Source organism: Oryx dammah, unplaced genomic scaffold, assembly GCF_014754425.2.
Source record: "Oryx dammah isolate SB20612 unplaced genomic scaffold, SCBI_Odam_1.1 HiC_scaffold_9, whole genome shotgun sequence".
NCBI lineage: Eukaryota > Metazoa > Chordata > Mammalia > Artiodactyla > Bovidae > Oryx > Oryx dammah.
Genome location: NW_024070193.1, coordinates 40,653,025 through 40,680,789, shown reverse-complemented (window position 1 = coordinate 40,680,789; position 27,765 = coordinate 40,653,025). Strand labels below are relative to the sequence as shown.

The following is a 27,765-nucleotide window of genomic DNA, read 5'->3' as shown; positions in this document are numbered from 1 at the left end:
TTCTTTAAAATATAAAACAAGACAGAAAAACTTCAGAAAATGAACTATTTCTCATCTCACCAATCAATGCCATCTATTTTTTTTTTCATATGTGGAGGTTTCCTTCTGTTTTACATACAAGTATATACTTTTCTGGTTGCTGTCTCTCTTTGGCCATCTGTAACAATGCTCCATATAAGATGTCATACAATAATTTTAACATTTACTGTTCTATGATAAGTAGTTTAAATTTTATCATATAGGTCCTTATAAAGCTTGCATCAGTCAGAATACTCCAGTTGCAAGAAAACAAAAACTCAAACTGGCTCTCACGAAAATGAGGATCTATTGGTTAATATATTAACCAATAAATATTTAATAGTCAATAAATTAAATGAGGATTTATTGGTTAATAACTGAGAACAAAGTAAAACTGGATTCAAGACAGAACCCCATCAGGCCTTTCTCTCTCTGTCTCATCTCTCTGCCCCTCCATCCCCCTGCTTCTGGCTAGCCTCCTTTACTACCTACTTCTTGCACTTTTGGATTTTCTCAGGCTCTCAGGCTGCCTGTTCTCATGATTTCCATGTGGCAAGAACCATAGGCTCCTACCTTAAGAATGCAAGGCATGGAGCAGAAACAGGTATCTTGTGCTTATTCCATTATGAAAAACCTTTTGGACTTTGTCTTGGGTGATGTGCCCATACCCTGGACCAACCCTGGTGGCATAGCCATCAAAGGTAAAGTTTTGTGGTTTACACAACCTGGACTCACACTTACTCTTGAGGCCAGGAGATAATATGCTATCATTGTGATCCTCCAAAACCACGAAACTTGAGGACAATTCACAGCTTAACCTTTTCCACACGTAAATAAAACGAAAATATATGTATGTTGACATAAGTAAAACAGCTAAACCAAAGAGGTAAGTAATTTTAAGGATTTCATATATCTCTTAATTGTTTATGAAGAATAGTCTACCAATATATACTGTTACAAACACAGAAGGTACTGTATTTACCACCCCCCTGCCATTTTTCACTATTTTCTTTTAATACCTTAAAGTAAATCATCTGGTTATATATAAACTGTAAAAACAGTGCCCAGTCATTATAGCAGTCAAAATGTTTAAAAGACCATGTAGTTTAGTTATTAGATAATTCCTATGTATATTCTACTTGTGATTTTTATATTCATATTTCTTTTCTTCTAACTCTAAAATGCTATATTTATTTATATTCATTAGTGACATTACATCTGGCATAACTAAAATTCAATTGTGTAAATAACTGTTTCTAAAATTATAGGTAACACTGTATTTATTTATTTCATAGGATGCATTATTTAACAGTATGACTTCCTGTGACATAATATATATGATTATATATAATGTATGCAAATAGATGATACATAACAGAAGAGAAATCTGACCAGAAAAAGATATAAAAAGGATTAAAGAACCTGGTAAGGTTTAAATAGGGCTTCCCTGGTGGCTAAGATGGTAAAGAATCTGCCTAGAATGTAGGAGACCAGTGTTTGATTCCTGGGTTGGGAAGATCTCCTGGAAGGTGTGGCAATCCACTCCAGTATTCTGGCCTGGAAAATCCCATGGACAGAGGAGTCTGGCGGGCTACAGTCCATGGGGTCACAAAGAGTTGGACACGCCTGAGTGAATATGCACAGTTCAGTTCAGTTCAGTCACTCAGTCGTGTCCGACTCTTTGTGACCCCATGAATTGCAGCACGCCAGGCCTCCTTGTCCATCACCAACTCCTGGAGTTCACTCAGACTCATGTCCATCGAGTCGGTGATGCCATCCGGCCATCTCATCCTTTGTTGTCCCCTTCTCCTCCTACCCCCAATCCCTCCCAGCATCAGAGTCTTTTCCAATGAGTCAACTCTTCGCATGAGGTGGCCAAAGTATTGGAGTTTCACCTTTAGCATCTCCTTTAGAATGGACTGGTTGGATCTCCTTGCAGTCTAAGGGACTCTCAAGAGTCTTCTCCAACACCACAGTTCAAAAGCATCAATTCTTCGGCGCTCAGCTTTCTTCACAGTCCAACTCTCACATCTATATTTGACCACTGGAAAAGCCATAGCCTTGACTAGACGGACCTTTGTTGGAAAAGTAATGCCTCTGCTTTTGAATATGCTATCGGTTTGGATAAATTAACAATATCAATATGTACTCAGGCTGTGAAATATAAACAACAAAAATATAATTTTCCTTTTGTCATACATTTGTCAGAAGTCTCTATGCTATCTTCCTCAATGCCCAGTGGAAATGATATAATGCACATATGTAAGCAGAGATCAAAATCTGTACACTAATGACCAGCTAAAAAAGTGAAGACTCTGAGAAAACTGAAGGATTTAGGAAAATTTCAGGGCTCAGTACAAGTTATGAGCATTAAACAAAGTGACTTAAAAACATATATAGAAATAGTGATTTTTTTTTAAAAAAAAGGAAGGAATCAACTTCAAAAAATGCTTTCATTCTCCAAATATTGGCAATAAAAAAATACATAATAATAATTATAATCAACTGACATGAGTTAGATTTGTAAAAACCTTTCTATGATAATATACAAAAGGAGAACATGGTATTAAATGTAACTCATGCACAAGTTACCAATAATATTCACACACACCTAAACTGCAAAAATTAAATAAGTTCTACTCCAGTTTTTTGTCAAAACTTAAACTGGCAGTTACAGGTGGTTTATATTAAAAATTAAATAACTTTTTAAAATAAAGAGATAAAAAAATAAAAAATAAAAAAATAAAATAAAGAGATACTATGATAATATAAAGGTGCTACTGAAATATAGTCTTTGGTATTTTAATACTTTTATTAAATTTTATTTTATTTTAATAATCTTATTTATGTCTATTATACATTTATAAATGCAGTCATCTTAAAACTAGGATTAAAAATTGCTGGACAATCATCAGTACAAAAGATAAAGAACAAAACATCACAATCAGTAGGGAAATAAGTTACTGATATGAACACACAGAACTGCAGACATGGACACACACAGAGACATACACACAACCATTGCTTCAGGATATTGCTTTATAACTGCAAATTCCTAAAACCTTTTTAAGTAGAGAGGTCAAATTTGGACAATGACCATACTGGACCACATCACCCAGTCAAGCTGTCTAAATCTAGTTGGTTCTCTGATTCTGGCTATTCCCCCCTCCAAAAATGCCTGAGTAAAAACCACTTAAGTAGCAAATTATATACCAATACTCATTAAAATTATATTCAGAGTATACAGAAAAAAATTAAAAACTAAAAAAAGAGTAAATCAAAAGACTGCATATGGCAGTCATTTCGTGATCATTTACATAATTCATTACTCAGAATAAAGTTAAAATATTTTATTTGGCAATACATAACTTCTACAAAATAGAATATCACTAAAATTAAAATTTGAACAATTCAAACAATAAGGAAATAAATTGCATAAATTACTAATAAAACTGAAATGGAAGTTCCTGCCTACAAAATGTCAATGTGATAGAAAACTTTAAATTCTAGTAATTTTTATATTGTATACCATGGTCCTCTCTGGACTGCTATCACCAAATTTGAAGTGTGAAGTGAATGACCAACCACCAACCACCCACATTTTTGCCTTTAAAAATGAAGCAAAATATTAATATTATAATTATTTGATTCTATCTTCCTAATGATGGAAAACAGGAAACAATTGTTCCTAAGAGAACTTTTTTAAAAAGACTTCCTTTTTAAAAATGTTAGTTTCCATGTTGGATTTTTTCTCTAGTCTCTTTGAAAAAAAAAAAAAAAACACCTAATTTGTTAACCTTGCTTTAATTGGTCCTAGTAGATTGGAGAAGGCCAAAACTGTATGCGGTGTACTGAGAAACAAAGAAGGGGTGAGTTAATTAGTAACAGTAGGTAGACATTTTCAAGGATTTCTATCATAAAGCAAAATAGAGAAATTGGAGAGTAGTCAGAAAAGATTGTGGGGCCTAGAATGGAATTTAATTTAAATTTAAATAGGTGAGCTTGTTTATGTTTTTTATTGTTAGGAGTAGAAAAAGGAGTCAAGAAGGAGAGGCCACAGCATTCCTTGAATAAGCACAATGAAACAGAGACAACACTGGCATTACTTAACAGAAAATGCAAGAAGTGCACTATATGCAGAGTACATCATGAGAAACGCTGGACTGGAGGAAGCCCAGGCTGGAATCCAGATTGGCGGGAGAAATATCAATACCCTCAGATATGCAGAAGACACCACCATTATGGCAGAAAGTGAAGAGGAACTAAAAAGCCTCTTGATGAAAGTGAAAGAGGAGAGTGAAAAAGTTGGCCTAAAGCTCAACATTCAGAAAACGAAGATCATGGCATCTTGTCCCATCACTTCATGGGAAATAGATGGGGAAACAGTGAAAACAGTGTCAGACTTTATTTTTTTGGGCTCCAAAATCACTGCAGATGGTGACTGCAGCTATGAAATTAAAAGACACTTACTCCTTGGAAGAAAAGTTATGACCAACCTAGATAGCATATTCAAAAGCAGAGATATTACTTTGCCAACAGGGGTCCGTCTAGTCAAGGCTATGGTTTTTCCTGTGGTCATGTATGGATGTGAGAGTTGGACTGTGAGGAAAGCTGAGCGCCGAAGAATTGATGCTTTTGAACTGTGGTGTTGGTAAAGATTCCTGAGAGTCTCTTGGACTGCAAGGAGATCCAACCAGTCCATTCTAAAGGATATCAACCCTGGGTGTTCTTTGGAGGGAATGATGCTGAAGCTGAAACTCCAGTACTTTGGCCACCTCATGCGAAGAGTTGACTCATTGGAAAAGACTGATGCTGGGAGGGATTGGGGGCAGGAGGAGAAGGGGATGACAGAGGATGAGATGGCTGGATGGCATCACTGACTCGATGAACGTGAGTTTGGGTGAACTCCTGGAGTTGGTGATGAACAGAGAGGCCTGGCGTGCTGCAATTCATGGGGTCGCAAAGAGTCGGACACGACTGAGCGACTGAACTGAACTGAACTGAAGTTAGGTAAAGGGATGAGCAATACATGGAGGAAGTGACACAAGATGTGTCCTCTCATACAGCAGGTAATTATCAGAAAAATGTGATAAGGACCAAGTTAAGATCCATTGGTAGAAATTTAAATGCCTTCAATCAGTCAAGCTATTCAGCCATGTCCACTGATCAGATGTAAACATGAAATGAGTAGAAATTTAGACATAAGGAGAGTTGGGATGTTGCTAGGAGAGCATACTAGAGAATAAAGTATAAGGGAACAGTGGGTATATGCCAAACTAATGTGATAGGCCATAAATCTACACCAGAAAAGGAGAGAATAAAAACATGAAGACCAAGTGCTAAAACCTTCACTGAATTGCTGAGGAGATGGAGCAGATGCTATTAACAGATGCAGTTCAGTTCAGTTGCTCAGTCATGTCCAACTCTTTGCAACCCCGTGGATGACAGCACGTCAGGCTTCCCGGTCCATCATCAACTCCTAGAGCTTACTCAGATTCATGTCCATTGAGTCAGTGATGCCATCCAACCATCTCATCCTCTGTTGTCTCCTTCTCCTCAATCTTTCCCAGCATCAGGGTCTTTTCAAATGAGTCAGGTTTTTTTGCATCAGATGGCCAAAGTATTGGAGTTTCAGCTTCAGCATCAGTCCTTCCAGTGAATATTCAGGACAGATTTCCTTTAGGATGGATTTGTTGGATCTCCTTGCTGTCCAAGGGACTCTCAAGAATCTTCTCCAACACCACAGTTCAAAAGCATCGATTCTTCTGTGCTCAGCTTTATTTATAGTCCAACTCTCACATCCATACATGACTACTGGAAAAACTATACCTTTGACTACACGGACCTTTGCTGGCAAAGTAATGTCTCTGCTTTTTAATATGCTGTGTAAATTGGTTATAGCTTTTCTTTCAAGGAGCAAGTGTCTTTTAATTTCATGGCTGCTGTCACCATCTACAGTGATTTTGGAGCCCCCAAAATAAAGTCTGTCACTATGCTATTAACAGATTTAGTTCAGTTCAGTTGCTCAGTCATGTCTGACCCTTTGTGATGGTTATATTCCCTTAATTAAAAAAAAAAAGAGAGAGAGAAGCTGGAGTTCTGAGAAGGAAACATGATCCAGCTGCAATGAGAAACAAGGAGGATATCTATCCATCTCACTGCTGATTCTGTGCAGTGAAAGATATGAGAAGAAAATCATTACCTGGAAGGACTGATGAAACTCCAATACTTTAGCCACCTGATGCGAAAAACTGACTCATTTTGGAAGACTAATGCTGGGAAAGATTGAAGTCAGGAGGAGAAGGGGACAACAGAGGATGAGATGGTTGATGGCACCACCAACTCAAAAAGAAAAATAAATAGCCACCACTGCATAGGTCTACAGAAGCAGCAGAGATACCTAGGAGAAAGCCATTTTCAGGTAGAGTAGGTATGGCTGACAAAAAAGGCAAGTTTGCTAATGATGAACATTGGGTCCCAGGGTGCAGAGTGGGAGACTAGGGGTTTCCAGATTGGATCTGAAAAGTGATATTAACAGTTTAAAACATTTTTCAGGGAAGTTGCAAAAAGAATTGTGCACATGTCCTTAAATTACATTTTAAGCAACAGATGCAATTAGGAATAATTCTTTCAAGGTTTCTATGAGAACTCTGGGTTCATAACAATGCCATTTTACTGCTGAATGCTTCTAAGGGTCAGAGAAGGACCTGTCTATTGGAGGTGCCTTAAGTGAACTAATGAATGAACGTTCGTTTAAAAGTCCCAAATTCCTCCCCATTTTGTACACAAATAACCACTGAGCACAACATGATTCTTAGTGAAAAAGAGATTTAGATCTGATAGAATGTGTCTGGTGGGAATTTCACAGAAGTGTATAAAAGAAGTATTATTTTTAAAGCACAAAGGCATAATATACTGACCACCAGTTGGTGTTTTCTTAGCCTTTTGTTTTCTGATTTTTTTTTTTTTTAACAAAGCATTAAACCTTAAGAAGTTTTTTATGATTTTTGGAAAGTGCCTGCGTGCTAAGTCACTTCAGTTGTGTCTGACTGTTTGGGACCCTATGCACCGTAGCCCTCCAGGCTCCTCTGTCTATGGGACTCTCTAGGCAAGAATATTGGAGTAGGTGGTCATGCCCTTCTCCAGGGGATCTTCCCAACCCAGGGATTGATCCCACATCTCTTATGTTTCCTGCATTGGCAGGTGGGTTCCTTACTACTGGTGCCACCTGGTAAAGTGCCTAGTATAAGTCTCATTGTTTAAAAATATTAGAAATTTTTCTTCCCAAATTTTATAAACAGTAAGTAAACTTCACCTTTAAACCTACCAGCCTTTCATATCATTAATATCATTTTGGAATGAATTTTTATCATTTTTTCCTCTGCATAAAGATAATATTTTTCAAATTGGCATTATAACTGTAGACAGTTTCATTTTTCATATTTTAGTTTGTTGTTTTATGTTATATTTTATAATTTGACTTTGTACACCTTTCCCCATGTCATTTCTTTACATCAAACTCATCTTTATTTTATAAGGACTGTGGAGCTTATTATGGGAAATCATTTTCCTGTTATTTGATAGTTTGACTGTTTCCCATGTTTCTACTATTATTAAAAAGGCCACAAGGAACTTCTTAATACTCTGTTAAGTGTCTCTGATTATTCTTTTAGATTTTAAATTTCTAGAATTGGAATTCTGAGGTCATAGGAGAAAAGATTTGTTGTAAATATGACTATTTCCCCCTCCAAGCTTTATCTGTTTTTAAAGTCAGCCATTGTTTTAAAGCAGATCACTGTTATATATGGCTCTTTATTCTAGCTAAAAAGCAGTACCTTAACTGGAAATTATTTCCATAAGGGCCTTACAAATATATCTACAAATATATCTATTAAATTTATAAATAGTCTCATTTCAGCAGCTCCTAAACATCAGAAGAATCATGCTCTGTCTCCAAAGAGTTCAGAGGCCAATGAAAAATTGTCCTACCAAAAAAGAAAAAAAGCTAGGAATTAATTCAAATAAAAATGGAAGCTTTATTGCATTTATGCAACCTGACAGCTAACCTCAAAATATTATTTCCTTTGGTGTCTGCAATTTTATTTTTTACAACAAAGCTTTTGGTTTTAGGACACAAATAAGACATTGCAATTTATTGCAGAAGTAACCATTTACCTGGTGTCAGTAGGCTGGGCCCATTTTCAAAAGGAAATTAATGATAAACTTCAATTTGAGGCAAGTCAAAGCTACGTATATATTATGGAGCTCATTTCAAAAAATGACACAAAATTAAAATGAAATAGCCTCTAAAATTTGAGAACCCTTGGGCACAGTAAATCTTAGTTATAGGAGAAAATGAAACATCCTATGATAAGATCAGGTCTGATAAGATGTAATAAAAACATGAGGCATGATACATAAGGTCAGAAGGATCAATATAAAATGTGAAAGGAATGCACAAATTGCCTAGTCCTAGACACCCAAAGTGTTTGGAAGTGACAGGGGAATTAAATCGTAAGTAAAGCTGAATATTAAATGAGATTGAATGTGCAATACATCATTCTTAAATCTAGCTAGGTATTCCTAAAATGGGTGTCACTTTTTTCCCCTGGAAATAACTAAGATCTAAGCCAAGGTTAAATAAAAAATAAAGTGAGAACATGGTCATCATGAAATTTAAACAGTGATACTGTGTATATGTGAGGGGAAGAAGATGAAAAAATATGGTGTCTCGTAGCCATAAAATACAGTTAAGAGAACCACAGATATTTATTCTTGTAAAACATAGTCTAGCTTACTGACTTACTCTTAATACCTAACCTTGAAAGTGTTATGGAAAACTCTGCAGGAACTGGAACTACCAAACACCTCCTGAAATAAAACCATAGAGCAGCTTGACATTTATCCCACACAGACCTCTGACTTACATGACTCTTTAACGAGCAAGAAGGTACATTTAAAATTTTTCGAAACATATTCTCTTTGTAGTACAAAGTGCCATGGAAAGAGAAATAGCCTCAAAGCTTGTCCTGGGTGGCATTCAACTCTGTCTTTGCTGCTTGCTAGCATAAAAGCTGAAATCATTTCCAGATTCCTTGGAACTTCGGTTTCCTCATTTGTGAAATGGAGATGAGTCTCATAAATGCTGACCAAGTGAAAACATGAATCGTTATTATTGGATAGCTTTCAAAACCCATTCATTTCTTTTCCCCCCTGCCACTCCCTAACCTCTAGTGACTGCAGAAATATGAACTGATCTTAATTGAGCTGTTCCTACCTCTAATTTGTGGTTAAAATCAGTCTTTGAGATGAAATACAAAAGGGAAATGGAGGTGACTAAAGATATGATTAATGGTACAGACTTTTAAATGCTGCTTTTCAGGTTCTCTGAAGAGATAGAAGGGTGTTATTATACACTTTTCTTTATATAAAACCTGAGCCTCTGGGTGACAATGAATTTGAGATCCATGTTCTTCTCATGTTAATACTGCATCTTATATGGTCTATATGAATAAGGAGGTGATGTTTAAAAGTTCTTTAATATTTATTTCACTTTTTATAGCACCTGGCTTTCACCTTATTTCCAGTCTTTTCTAGCTATTTGTCTGGTTAATAGAATTTACTATAGAAGAAATGCCAAAAGGAAAATACTTCTACTGACATTCACAATTCAGTAGGACAATAGCCTTGAAAACCAAGCTATTGTCCCCATAAAAGATTTGCTAAACTACTTTCTCTCTTCTTTCCACTTCCTGTGACTGACCTAGTTAGGCACATTGCAAGAATTCCTCATTGTGTAGATATAGAGGCCTCCAAGTTGCACAACTCCAGGAGGGATCATCCTCATGACATTCACTGGTTTTCTTCAGAGGATGCCATCACAGGAAATAAAATCTGAATAATGTGCAAGGACGTACTTCTGTACCCCATTAGGGTTAGCTGGAGTCAAGAAGATGAGAAGGAAATAAAAGGAAAATGATTTTCGCTGCTCATTTAGGTGGGGTAATGGGGAGTCGAGGGGAGAGGAAGGCATGAATGGACCAGATGTGGGTGTCCCAGCAGGGGAAGTGCTATCCATAGTTTAGGAAACCGTGGAGGCCAGGGACTCTTGTCTTCACCTACTTTTTAATCTGGGAGGATTAACAGGCTGCTCTTATATCTATGTGGAAAGTAGAAACATGAAACCCAAGGGCTGCAGATGGTTAGTTTCCTAGATTCTCTGCCCTTGGGTCAGTTGTGGAGAAGGCATAGCCAAAGCAGCTGAACATGATGCTGGGACACTGGGCAGAGGAGGCCACCTCGGTTTTTGCTCCTAGAGCTACAGGCTACATGGGATTCACAGTCAGACAATCAGATGGTGGGCAGCACCGTTAAGAGCTCGAGTGACACTGAGGTAGTCAGAAAGCATCGCATGGCCCTGTCTACATCCAGAGAAAAGGTGCTGACTACAGCCCCGAATGCCAACAGGGCTGACAGCTCCAAGAGGACAAGGGGCACCGCTCTGGAGGCAGACAAAGGGAAGAATGGCAAGAGGAAGCAGAAGCACATCCTCCCCTCATACCTAGACATCATCTTTAGGAAAGAGTCAGGGATGTTTAGAGTAGAGCAGTCTTTGAGAGAGAGTAGGGAATAAAATTTAAATACTCTAGCAACTTGAAAATATCTTAGATTACATATTGCATACGTTTTGTATTAATAACCAGAAGATCAAGTTGTAGGAGGCAAATACAAATAGTTACAATATAGGAACACTGTGTTTTTCCTTCCTATACCTAAGCTGAGTAAGAACTGTATGAGAAACGCTACTCCCTATAAGGTGTTCACAGTTTACATTTACACAACTCCCAGAGTTTATAAAACATCTGCAAGTAAGTTTTGATTTTAGCATCAGATTATCCAGCTAAAAATATGTGGATTTCACCAAGTGATCTGAGATTTCATAAGGCAAGAAAAGCAGGAAGGAAAGATAAAATTTTGAGGTTAGTTAAAACAATCTTGACATGGCAGCATAATGGCAGAGATCTTGCCTTACTACATATGGAAGCACGTCATGAAGCTGCTGCAATTGTATCTGTACAGCACTGAGGTGGAAATGTGACATCAAGGAACCAGAGTCAGATTCTGGAATGAATATACTCATATATACATATACATATCTGTGTGTATATGTGGGTGCATGTATACACACACAGGTACACATACATAAATACACATGTGTATATATACATATATATTACTATGATTATATATACATTTTTTCACATACATAAACATTCTTGAGTAAAAAATATATAATTCAAAATCAGAAGGCAGAGGATAGACCTATTTAATAGGATGAATATCGACAATACGCTTACCATTTTGTGAGGGAAAAGACGTTAGATGCCTAGCATACCCTCATGCACACAGTCCAAATGAATTGAAGATAAGAAAATAAAATGTAAAATACACATATGATTAGAAGAAAGTGTTCCTCTTTAAGAATGAAACAAAAACGAGAAGTGATGAACAAATCAAATAAAATTAAATGTATTCAGTTTTGACGTAATTAAAAACCAGAATTTTTAAGTAAAAAAAAAAAAACTCTTATATAGCAAATAAACACCATAAACGATTTAAAATACAGATTGACAAATGCTTTATAAATATAAAAGCTAGAATTTGTTGGAATATATATTAGTGCAACCTGTTGCAAGGCAATTTGCTTATAGCAATCAACATTTTGATTGAGGATACATAAGTTGCCTCCATGCACTTACACCAAGACAATATTTTGAGAAAGAAACAGGGTTTTAGTGAGGGAGGTATGAAACTAGGGATCTGCATTCAAGAGAGGCCAATTTTTCCTAAATGCACTGGTTTATTGATTTAAATATTTCTTACTAATAAGCAAGTTCATTATTAGCATATCACCTGGATGAAATATCCCTACAAATGCATAAGGAGATGGACAATGACAAGGAGTGAAGGACTGTTTAATAGGAAAAATAGCTTTCACCTGCTAGTTACAAAAATTGAGGTAGATCTCCAACGTCAAATGTTGACAGAGTTCAGTAACATGTTCCTATATCAAAGGAAGCAAGTTGTAGAAATGTATATTGGTATAAACAAGTTTCATTAAAAAGGAGAATACTAAAGCCATTATATACAAATACCCTGGTGGCTCAGATGGTAAAAAATCTGCCTATGATGCAGCAGACCCAGGTTCAAAGGCTGGGTTGGGAAGAGCCCCTGGAGAAGGGAATGGCAACCAAATCTAGTATTTTTGCCTGGAGAATTCAATGGACAGAGTAACCTGGTGCGGTACAGTCCATGGGGTTGCAAAGAGTTAGACACAAATGAGCAAGCATCTAACGCTTTCACTTTCATATACACACACATACATATGTGTGTTGCATATGCATATAAAATTTAGAATAATCTTCACCAAGCTTTTAATAGTGGTTACATGTGGGAAGTTAAAAATGGAAAGGAGAAATTTCTATTTTAATCCTGACTTCTTTGCTTTCATTGTTCTCCTTACTCTTTATTTTTTTCTTCCTTCCTTTCTTCATTTTTTGTTTGTAATTTAAAATATGAAAGGGGTTGCTATTTATTTTAAAATATAGTAAACAATCAACCATATTTGTACAACAAATCATGGTATGTTCTGTATGTTGATTAGAATCACAATTTAATTTCAGAAAAATTAGTAAACACACTCAAAGATTTAGTCTCAGTTGAAGGTAGAAGTGGGGGAAGTTTGGGGAGAAAGTTGTCAAAATATGAATAGCAGCTAAAATGAAGCACTTAATTTACTTCATTTGATTTGTAACTCAATAACTAATGTGACTTTTTTATTATCCAAAATAAATTTATTAAAATGAAAAAAATATAACTCATCTACCTATTTTTAAATATCTCTCTTTGTACCTATTACCTTGGCAATTCTGAATTGAAAACCAAGATTATCTTTCAGCAAGCAGAAAAGAAGTTGTCTGTCTTACGTTGGGTTTCCTAGGATGTGATTCTGGTGAACATGATTTACTTATTGAAGAAGTGCTCCCAAGAGAGATTAGTAAGGGACCATGCAAGGCCAGCAGAACAGCAAAGAGAGAGAAGCCACCAAAGATGGAACTGTAGGCAAAGTCTCTCAGAGTCTGCATGGCCACTCCTGCAAGGGCTGCAGGGTATTAAATCAAACTCAGTTATCCAACTCCAGGCAAAAGCGCCTGGGCTTTCAGTTATTCATTGACTAAGGGCGCCTGCTTGAGGAAGGGTTTGGAAAGGAGGGGCCTTAGTTCCCAGTAACTCTGTAGCATGTGGGTAAAGGAATTTCAGGAACCTGAGGGAAAGTCCTAACAGAAGTGCAGGTACAAGCAAAGCAAAGTCAGGACAGGAGGACACATCCCAAAAGAAACAAGTATCCATGGAGATCTGGACAGAACACCCAGAGCACTCACTCCAAAAGGGGTTTTTATTTTATTCACAAATACATATCCATTTGTTCAAAATATTGAGTTGAACAAAAGCCATCTCCTGTTCTCACTCTATAGGGCAAAAAAATTTAAAAATTCAACTGAAGAAAGCTGTAGAAGCAGTGATTCTAATTCAGGGAGGTTTCTAAGAATTCCCAGGAAGGCACAATAATTTAACAACTCCAATTTAGTCAGACCAAAGTTTAAAGTTCTTAATATTTTACAGATTTAGACTTTTCAGTTTTAAGATAAAAAGAGTAATTCAGCTTCCTGTTATTACTTTCCTTCAAGATATTTTATTTTTCAAATTTTAGCATTTTTTTCAAAACTCTGGGAAACTTAGTACAGAAAGAGTACACTTTAAAAAAAAAGAAAATTAAATAATTCGCAGAGGTAATTCCAGTTATTTACTCTTTAATTATTCTAATGCGTCTGTGGACACTAGGGGAAATGAATCTTTTCACATTGATCTTACACAAAATACAAGTTATAAGGCTAAGGAAACAACTCAAAACAAGCTACACCCAAAGATGGAGATTAAGTACTCAGAGCCTCCATGAACTAGCTGTGGTATCACTTAAACTTGGCCTCATTTTCTCCATAGAATCCTGATATTCTTATGCATTTCTCCTTTGTAGCCTTCGGCAAGTTTCCTAAGCTCTATTAGCCTCAGTTTCCCTATTGGTTTTCTGGTAGGCTCCAGCACACCATAGGCATTCAGGAAATACATGCTGAATGAGTAGATGGAGAATATATCAACCTTATTTTAATCTCTGTACCTTAGTGTCTATGGCTCTATATATCTAAAATATATTCATACTTTTTCCTATCCACCTATTGCAAACATGGTGGCTTAAAGCAACACATATCTATTACCTCACAGTTTCCATGGGTCAGAGGTCTACACAAGGTTTAGCTGAATCTTCTATCAGGATTTCACAAGGCTACAATCAAAGGCCCAGCTGGGCTGCACCCCTTTCTGGTGCTCAGGCTCCTTTTCCAAGTTCACGTGGTTCTTGGCAGAATTCAGTTCCAGGCAACAGTGGCACTTAGGTCTCTGTTTTCTTGTTGTTTATTGGCTGGATGCTGCTCTCAGCTCCTAGAGACCACTCACAGTTCCCTACCATGTGGTTGCTTTAACAGGCCCTCCCTCAACATGGCAGCTCGCTTCTTCAAAGCCAGCAAGACAGAGACTCATCCCACAATCTCATATGTCATGCCAAGCTACTCTGCTCAAAACTGCACACACACACACACACACACACACACACACACACACACGTCTATATGGTGCAAATGACATCCTATTGCTTTTCCTATATTCAATGGGTTAGAAGCAAGAAGGCCACAGGTTCTGCCCACACTCAAGGGAAAGGATCCCACAAGAAGGGTTCACCTTCATTTACTGGGGGTCATCTTGTGGAGCATTTGCCAAACTACGCACATTGCATTGACCAATGTCAAACTCAAGTCACAACATTCTTCTCTGATCACCAAGCACTGGAATCTAAATAAGACAGAACTAAGCATTTATGTCGGAGAAGGCAATGGCAACCCACTCCAGTACTCTTGCCTGGAAGATCCCATGGATGGAGGAGCCTGGTGGGCTGCAGTCCACGGGGATCACTAAGAGTTGGACATGACTGAGTGACTTCACTTTCACTTTTCAGTTTCATGCATTGGAGAAGGAAATGGCAACCCCTCCAGCGTTCTTGCCTGGAGAATCCCAGGGATGGGAGAGCCTGGTGGGCTGCCGTCTATGGAGTCACACAGAGTTGGACACGATTGACGCGACTTAGCAGCAGCAGCAGCAGCAGCAAGCATTATGTATGGTGATATTTTTCACCATTTGTCGTGTTCTCTCTTTCACACACATCACATCATATGTGTGCATGCATGCTAAGTCACCTTAGTCATGTCCAACCCTTTGTGACCCAACGGACTGTAACGTGACAGGCTCCTCTGTCCATGGGATTTTCCAGGCAAGAATACTGGAGTGGGTCGCCATTCCCTTCTCCAGAGGATCTTCCCGACTTAGGGACTGAGGAATAGAACCCCAAGTCTCATGTCTCCTGCATTGCCAGGGGGTTCTTCACTACTAGCGCCACCAGGGAAGCCTATCACATCATATATTTAGGACTAAATGCTTAATGGGAATTACTTGAGATTCCTTTAACCTGGAATATTGGAGATATTTGTAATCTTTATACACCCTTTGGTCATACTATCCAAACATCAGCAAATGATGCTAAATTTTCTGAACACATAGAATCCTTACTTTTTCCCCATTCATAGTCTTCACTCTTATTTCAAACCTCAAACATGTCTGAGAAACACTTCAAGGTTTTGCTTCATGCTTTTAGTCTCTGCCAAGTAGAGAAAAGCCAACCCACATTGTGTGTTAGTTGCTCAGCCGTGTCCAGTTCTTTGAGACCCTGGGACTGTAGTCCACCAGGCCTCTCTGTCCATGGAATTCTCTGGGCAAGAATACTGGAGTAGGTTGCCATTTCCTTCTGCAGGGGATCTTCCTGACCCAGGAGTCAATCCCTGGTTTCCTGCATTGCAGGCGGATTCTTTACCATCTGAGCCATGAGGTGGAACCCTCCCTGGCATTATTACCACACAGTCATCTCAAGTGACCTACCCATGGCAAAGGACAGATGCTTTCTTCACAGAAAACATTTTAAAGCACTTAAACATCTCATATTTTGACCAGCAGATATATAAAGACTAAAAATAATTTATATAGTATGTTTTGTTTAGGTAACAGATAAACTAAAATAACATTTATAAAAAGTCAGACAAAACATAAAGTGCCAAGTACACATTAGAAAAGGCAAATTTTATAATGAACTAAGAGAAGTACATAAAACTTGGTTTTTAAGACATAAATACACGATTAATTTGAAGTTGCTTTGTTTTTTAAATTTTATTAAAATTAATATTTTTATAGATGAGTGTGTAGAACATGAAAATTGCTAAACAACTGTGTTTTATCTATAATCTGCTGTGGTCTAAATGGATAAATGGTTCTACTTGGTGGGCTGGTTTCTAAGGCTGTCTGTTGAGTCTGGCACAACTCAAGTCAGTCCTTCACATTAAAGAAGCTCAATCTAGATACTGCTGTTATAACGTACTATAGTTAGAATGTTAAAATTAAATTCAAAAAGGGGAAAAAATTACCACAACACCTATGGCTAAGACCTATACAACTGGACATAGTGAACAGAGCCTGTTGTTTCCTTTCATCTGTGTCACAAGCATTAGGCTTAAACTGAGGTTTTTAAACATGCAAGAAATCTACATGTTGCTAACTTCACAGATTTGAAACATATGGAGCTATTTATTCTCCTCTTTACTTAACAATATTGGGCTATCCTGGTGCCTTGCTGAATTTTGGGAAGTCAAGCAGGGAAGTTTAATATTCTGATGATTCCCAAACATCCACTTGGTGACTAAATTTTATTTAAAGCTAAAATGATAAAGAGGTAAATTTGTTAACAAAGTAGGATATCTTGCCCAAGGAACAATACAGAAATAGAATAATTCATTCTCACTCTTCCATAGTTTAAACATCTCCTTTATAAACATTCATTATTAAGTACTTCAAATTACTGATGATTGAATGGTGTTTTAACATACCATAGCAGCATTTCTTTCTTCTGATTAAAGAAAAATCATCTTCCAGACATGCTATAAAACTGCAGCTTAATCATTCTGGATAGTTGAAAGTGTTCTATAATAATCAGGAAATATCTATGTGTAGGTCAAAACTGAGGCATCTGATGACATATCCTAATAACTCTTCATGTGTTCATTCTTTTTGTTTTGTTTACTATATCATGAGTGATGCTGACTATACTTAGTATATCAAAAGCAATACTTCTGTGATTTATAAGGCCCATTTTTAGACAAAAGTTTGATTTAGTTAAATATAACAATGTTTTAGAGGAAGTCCCCAAAATTCTCTTTAGATGTTTCCTCTGACTGCATTATTAACTCAGTGCCTGATTCAATTTACTTTCTAGGTTCTAATATCCGAGCCTCAACAAAAACCAGCAGTTATTCTCTTCAGTAGAACTGCTGCCATAAATAAAATACTAAAATGTCAGACAAACAGAAGTCATGGCATCCACGAGTACCAACACTGATGTACAGATGTCAGCGTGCTTGCTCTAGCCACACAGATTATCTGGGAAACTGCTCTGCCCATCCCCCTCACACTTCACAGCCACGTTGTATACCTTGTGATGCAGCCTGCTCCTTGGCCTGCGCCACACAGCTGAGGTGAGCAGTCAACAAAAGACGAGCTCTCTGTAGAGGGGCTGGCATCTAAAAGACATGAGGTAGGCTGATCCGATCACCTCCTCAGGAATTTGAAATAAGAAACACAAAGAAATGGGAACAAGAGGCCAGGGCATAAAGGAAGTGGACAAAACAGAAAAATTGCTGCAGAAGAAAAGAAAAAAAAAAGAAAAATTCCAAGGAAGCCATGTTATGTAGGTAGTATGGAAGAAAATAGAGAAACAACACTGAAAGAGTCCATGTGTGTTCCAGGAAAAAAAGGAAGAGAAGAGCCAGTTCATGGATTTGCCAGGTCCTGAAGCTTCTCACCTATGGGTAATTTCATAATAATTATTTCTCCTCCTTTGAAATTTTTTGAATGTCTCTGTTTTACATAACAAAAACAATAACAAGAATTTATTTTAATACTAAAGTGTTGGTGCTATATATAATCAGTACAACAGGGGCAGTAACCAACCTGAATGACTGCTGAATGTAAAATCCATTGCTGGCACATCCTGGCTTAGTCACTCTGATAATACCACATAACATGTGCAATTTTCACTTTCATGCATTGGAGAAGGAAATGGCAACCCACTCCAGTATTCTTGCCTGGAGAATCCCAGGGACGGGGGAGCCTGGTGGGCTGCCGTCTATGGGGTTGCACAGAGTTGGACACGACTGAAGCGACTTAGCAGCAGCAGCAAGTCAGAGTAGGAGAAAGTGAAAGTCACTCAGTTGTGTCTGACTCTTTGTGATCCCACAGACTGTATATAGTCCATGGAATTATCTAGCAAGAATACTGGAGTGGGTAGACTTTCCCTTCTCCAGGGGTCTTCCCAACCCAGAGATTGAACCCAGGTCTCCCACATTGCAGGTGGATTCTTTACCAGTTGAGCCACCAGGGAAGCCCATGAATACTGGAGTGGGTAGCCTATCCCTTCTCCAGCAGATCTTCCTAACCCAGGAAGCAAACTGGGGTCTCCTGCATTGCAGGTGGATTATCTACCAACAGAGCTATCAGAGAGGCCCAATAGGTAACATTATACAATGTAGGTAACATTACACAAACCAACCTGTGTTCAACTTTGCCTTTGCAATGAATGCAAAAATGATCGTAGGTTCAAAAGTACCAGCAGGATTCCAACCTAGAGCACTTTGATTTTAATGTGATATTAATTCTAACTGGAGATTAGATTATAAAACAACTAGCTGACATTTATGGAGTGCTTAACAAATGCCAAATACTTCATTTAGTCTTTACAGCAATTCTATTAAAAAAAATCTATTATGAGTTCCCTGTAGAGTTGAAGAAACTGATGGTTTGAACAACTGGTTCACAGTCATTCTGTGACTGATATATTTTGAAGTCAAGTTTTAGTGACAGTCTAACTCTTCAGTTACCATTTTCATCTATGACACTACATGGCCCACCACTATGAGACAACACTCACAATATCACCTCCAAAAAGTCTGACACAATGCAGGCAGTTGGACAATTACATATCATCACAGTGGCCAGACAGAATTCTCAGGGAAGTGAGGCCCTGTTCACATCAGTTGACTGCTCTTCTGAGATCAAGAATAAATAGTAAGTGCCAAGTTCATTGTGAACCTAACCTGGAGTTGCTACTTGTAGGCTGATGCCTGTGGTTTGTGGGACATAATGTTAAGACATAATTGTGACAAGAGAGCTCAGCTGCCCCTGCAGTCTCAGAAACTGAGTCATTAGCAACCATAAATCACCTGGAATATCTGAATCATGAGTCTAGGGAGGGCAGTGAGTACAGATCAGTTCAGTTCACTTCAGTTTTGTCGCTCAGTCATGTCTGACTCTTTGCAACCCATTGGACTGCAGCACACCAGGCCTCTCTGTCCATCACCAAATCCTGGAGTTACTCAAACTCATATCCATTGAGTCAGTGATGCCATCCAACCATCTCATCCTCTGTTATCCCCTTCTCCTCCTGCCTTCAATCTTTCCCAGCATCAGGGTCTTTTGATATGAGTCAGTTCTTCACATCAGGTGGCCAAAGTATTGGAGTTTCAGCTTCAGCATCAGTACTTCCAGTGATTTGCTTTAGATTGGACTCGTTGGATCCCTTTACACTCCAAGGGACTCTCAAGAGTCTTCTCCATCACCAGAGTTTGAAAGCATCAGTTCTTTTGTGCTCAACTTTCTTTATAGTCCAACTCTCACATCCATACATGACTGCTGGAAAAACCATAGCTTTGACTAGATGGGCCTTTGTTGGCAAAGTAATACCTCTGCTTTAAAATATGCCATCTAGGTTGGTCATAACTTTCCTTCCTAGGAGCCAGCGTCTTTTAATTTCATGGCTGCTGTCATCATCTTCAGTGATTTTGGAGCCCCCCAAAATAAAGTCTCTCACTGTTTCTACTGTTTCTGCATCTGTTTGCCATGAGGCGATGAGACCAGATGCCATGATCTTAGTTTTCTGAATGTTGAGTTTTAAGCCAACTTTTTCACTGTCCTCTTTCACTTTCATCAAGAGGCTCTTTAATTCTTCTTCACTTTCTGACATAAGGGTGGTGTCATCTGCATATCTGAGGTTATTGATATTTCTCCTGGCAATCTTGATTCCAATCTTGTGCTTCATCCAGCCCAGCATTTCTCATGATGTACTCTGCATATAAGTTAAATAAGCAGGGTGACAATATACAGCCTTGATGTACTCCTTTCCCAATTTGGAACCAGTCTGTTTTTCCATGTCCAGTTCTAACTGTTGCTTCTTGACCTGCATACAGATTTCTCAAGAGGCAAGTCAGGTGATCTTGTATTCTATCTCTTTAAGAATTTTCCACAGTATATTGTGATCTACACAGTAAAAGGCTTTGGCATAATCAGTAAAGCAGAAATAGATATTTTCCTGGAACTCTCTTGCTTATTCGATGGTCCAATAGATGTTGGCAATTTGATCACTGGTTCCTCTAAATCCAGCTTGAACTTCTGGAAGTTCATGGTTCACATACTGTTGAAGCTTGGCTTGGAGAAATTGAGCATTACTCTTCTAGAGTGTGAGGTGAGTGCAATTGTGTGGTAGTTTGTGCATTCTTTGGCATTGCCTTTCTTTGCTTTTGGAATGAAAACTGACCTTTTCCAGCCCTGTGGCCATTGCAGAGCTTTCCAAATTTGCTGGCATATTGAGTGAAGCACTTTCACAGCATCATCTTTTAGGATTTGAAGTAGCTCAACTGGAATTCTATAAACACTAGCTTTGTTCGTAGTGATGCCTCCTAAGGCCCACTTGACCTCACATTCCAGGATATGTGGCTCTAGATGAGTAATCACATCGTCGTGATTATCTGGGTCGAAAGATCTTTTTTATAGTTCTTCTGTTTATTCTTGCCACCTCTTCTTAATATTTTCTGCTTCTGTTAGGTCCATAATGTTTCTGTCCTTTATTGTGCCTATCTTTGCATGAACATCCCCTTGGTATCTCTAATTTTCTTGAAGAGATCTCTAGTCTTTCCCATTGTATTTTTTTCCTCTATTTCTTTGCACTGATCACCAAGGAAGGCTTTCTTATTTCTCCTTGCTATTCTTTGGAACTCTGCATTCAAATGCGTACATCTTTCCTTTTCTCCTTTGCCTTTCACTCCTCTTCTTTTCATAGCAATTTTAAGGCCTACTCTGACAACCATTTTGCCTTTTGCATTTCTTTTTCCTGGGGACAGTCTTGATCACTGCCTCCTATACAATGTTATGAACCTCCATTCATACTTCTTCAAGCACTCTATCAGAACCAATCCCTTGAATCTATTTGTCACTTCCACTGTATTATTGTAAGGGATTTTATTTAGGTCATACCTGAATGATCTAGTGGTTTTCCCTACTTTCCTCAATTTAGGACTGAATTTGGCAATAAGGTGTTCGTGAGCTAAGCCACAGTCAGCTCCCAGTCTTGTTTTTGCTGACTGTATGGAACTTCTCCATTTTGGCTGCAAAGGATACAATAAATCTGATTTTAGTAATGACCACCTGGTGATGTCCATGTGTAGAGTCTTCTCTTGTGTTGTTGTAAGAGGGTGTTTGCTATGACCAGTGCATTCTCTTGGGAAAACTTTATTAGCCTTTGTTCTGCTTCATTTTGTACTCCAAGGCCAAATGTGCCTATTACTCCAGGTATTTCTTGATTTCCTACTTTTGCATTCCAGTCCTCTATAATGAAAAGGATATTTTTTCAGATGTTAGTTCTAGAAGGTCTTGTAGGTCTCATAGAACCATTCAACTTCAGCTTCTTCAGCATTACTAGTCGGGACATAGACTTGGATTACTGTGATATTGAATGGTTTGCCTTGGAAACGAACAGAAGTCATTATGTCATTTTTGAGATTGCATCCAAGTACTGCATTTTGGACTCTTTTTTTGACTGTGATGGCTACTCCATTTCTTCTAAAGGATTCCTGCCCAAAGTAGTAGATATATTGGTCATCTTTGTTAAATTCACCCATTCCAGTCCATTTTAGTTCGCTGATTCCTAACATGTCTATGTTCACTCGCGCCATTTCTTGTTTGACCAATTCCAATTTGCCTTGATTCATGGACCTAACATTACAGCCTCCTATGCAATATTCTTCTTTATGGCATTGAACTTTACTTCCACCACCAGTCACATCCACAACTGTGTGGTGTTTTTGCTTTGGCTCTGTCTCTTCATTCTTTTTGTAGTTAGTCCTCCACTGATCTCCAGTAGCATATTAGGCACCTACCGACCTGAAGAGTTCATGTCTCAGTGTCCTATCTTTTTGCCTTTTCATACTGTTCATGGGGTCCCCAAGGCAAGAATACTGAAGTGGTTTGCCATTCCCTTCTCCAGTGGACCTTTTTTCAGACCTCTTCACCATGGCCCATCCGTTCTGGGTAGCCCTACATGACATGGTTCATAGTTTCATTGAGTTAGCAAGGCTGTGGTCCATGTGATCAGATTGGTTAGTTTTCTGTGATTGTGGTTTTCAGTCTGTCTGCCCTCTGATGGAGAAGGATAAGAGGCTTATGGAAGCTTCCTGAAGGGAGAGACTGACTGAGGGGGAAATTGGGTCTTGTTCTGATGGGTGGGGCCATGCTCAGTAAATCTTTTTTCCAGTTTTCCATTGAAGTGCAGGACTGTGTTCCCTCCCTCTTATATGACCTGATGCCAAATTATGGTGGAGGTACTGAAGGTAATGGCAACCTCCTCCAAAAAGTCCCTGCAGGCACTGTTGCATTCAGTGCCCCCAACCGTGAAGCAGGCCATCACTGACCCATGCCTCTGCCAGAGACTCCTGGACACTCCTGGGCAAGTCTGGGTCAGTCTCTTGTGGGGTCGCTGCTACTTTCTTCTGGGTCCTGGTGCACACAAGGTTCTGTTTGTGCCCTCCAGGAGTCTGTTTTTCCAGTCTTGTGTAAGTTCTGGGTTAATAGCGACCTTCTCCAAGAGGGCTTATGCCATACCCAGGTCTACTGCACCCAGAGCCCCTACCCCTGCACCAGTCCACTGCTGACCCATTCCTCCTCAGGAGACAGCTAAACACAGTTATGTCTCGGTCTCTGTTGGGTCTCTGTGTCCTGGTGCCCACAAGGTATGTTTGAGCCCTCTGAGCATCTCTGAAGGGTATGGGCTTTGATTCTAAATGAGATTTTGCCCCTCCTACCTTCTTGCTGGGACTTTCCCTTTACCCTTGGATGTGGGGTATCTCCTGAAGGTTGCTCCAGTGCCTCATAGCTACTACTCCAGTGCCAGTGAGTGCAGAGCACAGACTAAAGAAGCTTTACAAAAATTGCATTTGTTTTTCAGTAAGTTGTTTCCACAGTTTTATGAATAAATACACTGACCTTCACAGAGTTGAAACAAAGATGGTCAGTAGATAAAATATCCATGATGTACTGGATACACCCTACAGTGCTTAACTAATAATAGGAATTTGCTCAGATAACTTAAATATATAATGACACTCTTCTATCTAATACTATTCTTAAAACTCATTAAGGAAAAAGAATGTTATTTTCCTTCCAATTTAATATCCTATGGTCCCTGAACCTATTATGTTGGACAAGAATCAGATAAGCTCCTACTCTCTATGCAGCAACATGCTAAGTGCCCAGGAGAATGCAGAAATAGTAACAGGTAGCATGCTTGCCTTGCAAAGCTTATATTGACCCACTGTTCATGATAGCTTACTAACACAGTGAACCATGTTGGATTCTTGATCTCCAAAGATGATTTAGCTTTGGGACCAGGGCCTAGGCTTGATCACGCAAGAGATTTTGTGTAACACAGCTTTATTAAAGTATAAAAAGGGACAGAGAAAGCTTTTGACATAGACATCAGAAGGGGACAGAGAGTGCCCCACTCACTAGTCTTATCAAGGGAACTATATACTTTTCAAAATTAGTTATTACAATAAATCAAAAGAATGTCTCAATGTAAAGACTACCAGACCCACTCCCACAATTTATATTTTAAGATAACAGGATTAGAACTTAACAATAGAAACATTTTACCAGATCCACTACAAACCATCACTACAAACTAACATCACTATGACCAAAGCTAGAGGAGGTGATGGGATTTCAGTTCAGCTATTTCAAATCCTAAAAGATGATGCTGTGAAAGTGTTGCATGCAATATGCCAACAAATTTGGAAAACTCAGCAATGGCCACAGGACTGGAAAATGTCAGTTTTCATTCCAATCCCAAAGAAAGGCAATGCCAAAGAATGCTCAGACTACCACACAATTGCATTCATCTCACATGCCAGAAAAGTAATGCTCAAAATTCTCCTGGCTAGGCTTCAACAGTGTGTGAACTGTGAACTTCCAGATGTTCAAGGTGGTTTTATTTATTTATTTATTTTTCTCATTAAACTTTTTTTAGTGGGTCTCAAATTCTGTGACAGATTTTTGGTCAAGTTGTTTTCATTAAAAAGTACTGATTTTAAAAACTAATAACTTAAACTGCCACACACAAAACATATGGTCCACAAAAACATTCTCCTTTCCTTCTGAAGGTTTTACGTTGCATTGTTATCATTAACCAGTCTTTTACTATTAAACTTAAATGGCCAATTGAGACAAACAGTTCTGAGATCGTTCTTCCACCACTGATTAAGACTGGGGTGGCAGGTATTGGGGATAATATTCATTTAGCCTTCTGAGCTTTCTGGGCAGACTTGGTGACCTTGCGAGCTCCAGCTGCCTTCTTGTACACTGCTTTGATGACACCCACAGCGACTGTCTGTCTCATGTCATGCACAGCAAAACGGCCCAGGGGAGGATAATCAGAGAAGCTCTCGACACACATAGGCTTGCCAGGAACCATATCAACGATGGCAGCGTCACCAGATTTCAAGAATTTAGGGCCATCTTCCAGCTTTTTCCCAGAACAATGATCAATCTTCTTCAGCTCAGCAAACTTGCAAGCAATGTGAGCTGTGTGACAAACAGGTGCATATCCAGCACTGATTTGGCCTGGATGGTTCAAAATAATCACCTGAGCTGTGAAGCCAGCAGCTTCCATGGGTGGATCATTTTTGCTGTCACCAGCCACATTGCCACGACGGACATCTTTGACAGACACGTTCTTGACATTGAAGCCCACACTGTCCCCAGGAAGGGCTTCACTCAGTGCTTCATGGTGCGTTTCTACAGACCTCACCTCAGTTGTTACATTGACTGGAGCAAAGGTGACCACCATGCCAGGTTTGAGAACACCAGTCTCCACACGACCCACAGGGACAGTACCAATACCACCAATTTTATAGACATCCTGGAGAGGCAAACGCAAGGGTTTGTCAGTTGGGCGAGTTGGTGGCAGGATGCAATCCAGAGCTTCAAGCAGGGTGGTTCCACTGGCATTGCCGTCCTCACGGGTGAATTTCCATCCCTTGAACTATGGCATGTTAGCACTTGGCTCCAGCATGTTGTCACCATTCCAGCCAGAAATTGGCACAAATGCTACTGTGTCGGGGTTGTAGCCAATTTTCTTAATGTAGGTGCTGACTTCCTTAACAATTTCCTGGTATCTCTTCTGGCTATAGGGTGGCTCAGTAGAATCCATTTTGTTAACGCCAACAATTAGTTGTTTCACACCCAGGGTATAAGCCAGAAGGGCACGCTCACGGGTCTGCCCGTTCTTGGAGATACCGGCTTAAATTCACCAACACCAGCAGCAACAATCAGGACAGCACAGTCAGCCTGGGATGTGCCTGTAATCATGTTTTGATGAAGTCTCTGTGTCCTGGGGCATCAATGATGGTAACATAGTACTTGCTGGTCTCAAATTTCCACAGGGAGATATCAATGGTGATACCACGCTCACATTCAGCTTTCAGTTTGTCCAAGACCCAGGCATATTTGAAGGAGCCCTTTCCCATCTCGGCAGCCTCCTTCTCGAACTTTTCAATTGTTCTCTTGTCAATCCCGCCACATTTGTAGATCAGATGGCCAGTCGTGGTAGACTTCCCTGAATCTACGTGCCCAATGACAACGATGTTGATGTGGGTCTTCTCCTTTCCCATTTTGGCTTAGGTTTAACGGTGGTTTTCACGACACCTGTGTCCTGGCGGCAAACCCATTGCGAAAAAGCCAAGGTGGTTTTATAAAAGGCGGAGGAACCAGAGATCAAATTGCCAACATCTATCGGATCATCAAAAAAGCAAGAGAGCTCCAGAAAAAAAAAATTTACTTCTGCTTTATTGACTATGCCAAAGCCTTTTACTGTGTGGATCACAACAAACTGTGGAAAATTCTTAACAAGATGGGACTATCAGACCACCTGACTTGCCTCCTGAGAAATTTGTATGCAGGTCAAGAAGCAACAGTTAGAACTGGACATGGAACAACAGACTGGTTCCAAATTGGGAAAGGAGTACATCAAGGCTGTATATTGTCACCCTGCTTATTACATAGAGTATATCATGGGAAATGCTGGGCTGGATGAGACACAAGCTGGAATCAAGATTGCCAGGAGAAATATCAATAAGCTCAGTATGCATATGGCACCACCCTAATGGCAGAAAGTGGAGAACTAAAGAGCCTCTTGATGAAAGTGAAAGAGGACAGTGAAAAAGTTGGCTTAAAACTCAACATTCAGAAAACTAAGATCATGGCAACTGGTCCCATCACTTCATGGCAAATAGATGGGGAAATGATGGAAACAGTGGCAAACTTTATTTTGGGGGGCTCCAGAATCACTGAAGATGATGACAGCAGCCATGAAATTAAAAGATGCTTCCTCCTTGGAAGAAAAGCTCTCACCAAAATAGACAGCATATTAAAAAGCAAAGGCATTACTTTGCCAACAAAGGTCCATCAAACGGTCCATCAAAGTTCCATCAAAAACCAAATTCAAAACTATGTTTTTTCCAGTAGTCATGTATGGATGTGAGAGTTGGAATAGAAAGAAAGCTGAATGCCGACAAATTGATGCTTTTGAACTATAGTGTTAGAGAAGACTCTTGAGAGTCCCTTGGACTACAAGGACATCCAACCAGTCCATCCTAAAGGAAATCAGTCCTGAGTGTTCATTTGAAGGACTAACGATGAAGCTGAAACTCCAATACTTTGGACAGCTGATGCAAAGAACTGACTCATTTGAAAAGACCCTGATGCTGGGGAAGATTAAAGGCAGGAGAAGGGGATGATAGAGGATAAGGTGGTTGGATGTTGTCAGCAACTCAATGGACATGAGTTTGAGTAAACTCAGGGAGTTGGTGATGGATAGGGAAGCCTGGCATGGTGCAGTCTGTGGGGTCACAAAGAGTCAGACAGGACTGAGAGTTGAACTGAACTGAACTGAACCAGATCCACTCCCATAATATACATTTCAAGATGACAGGATTAATTAGATTTTCGAGGAGAAACTGCCCTCAAGCAAGCTACATTGTTGTTATATAAAATCCTTAGTACAGAGTTTAAACTGAATTGTTTTGTTCTGTAATCATCAGCTCTGGGCTTAAAAGAAAAAAAAATTTTTTATGTGACTAAGACTAAGAAATGTAGGGG

General features: G+C 39.0%; 1 pseudogene; it reads right to left on the bottom strand.

The window, feature by feature from the left end:
• Positions 1–24,660: 24,660 nt before the first annotated feature.
• On the bottom strand, positions 24,661–26,349 carry LOC120867677 (annotated as a pseudogene).
• Between the last annotated feature and the right edge of the window lie 1,416 nt (positions 26,350–27,765).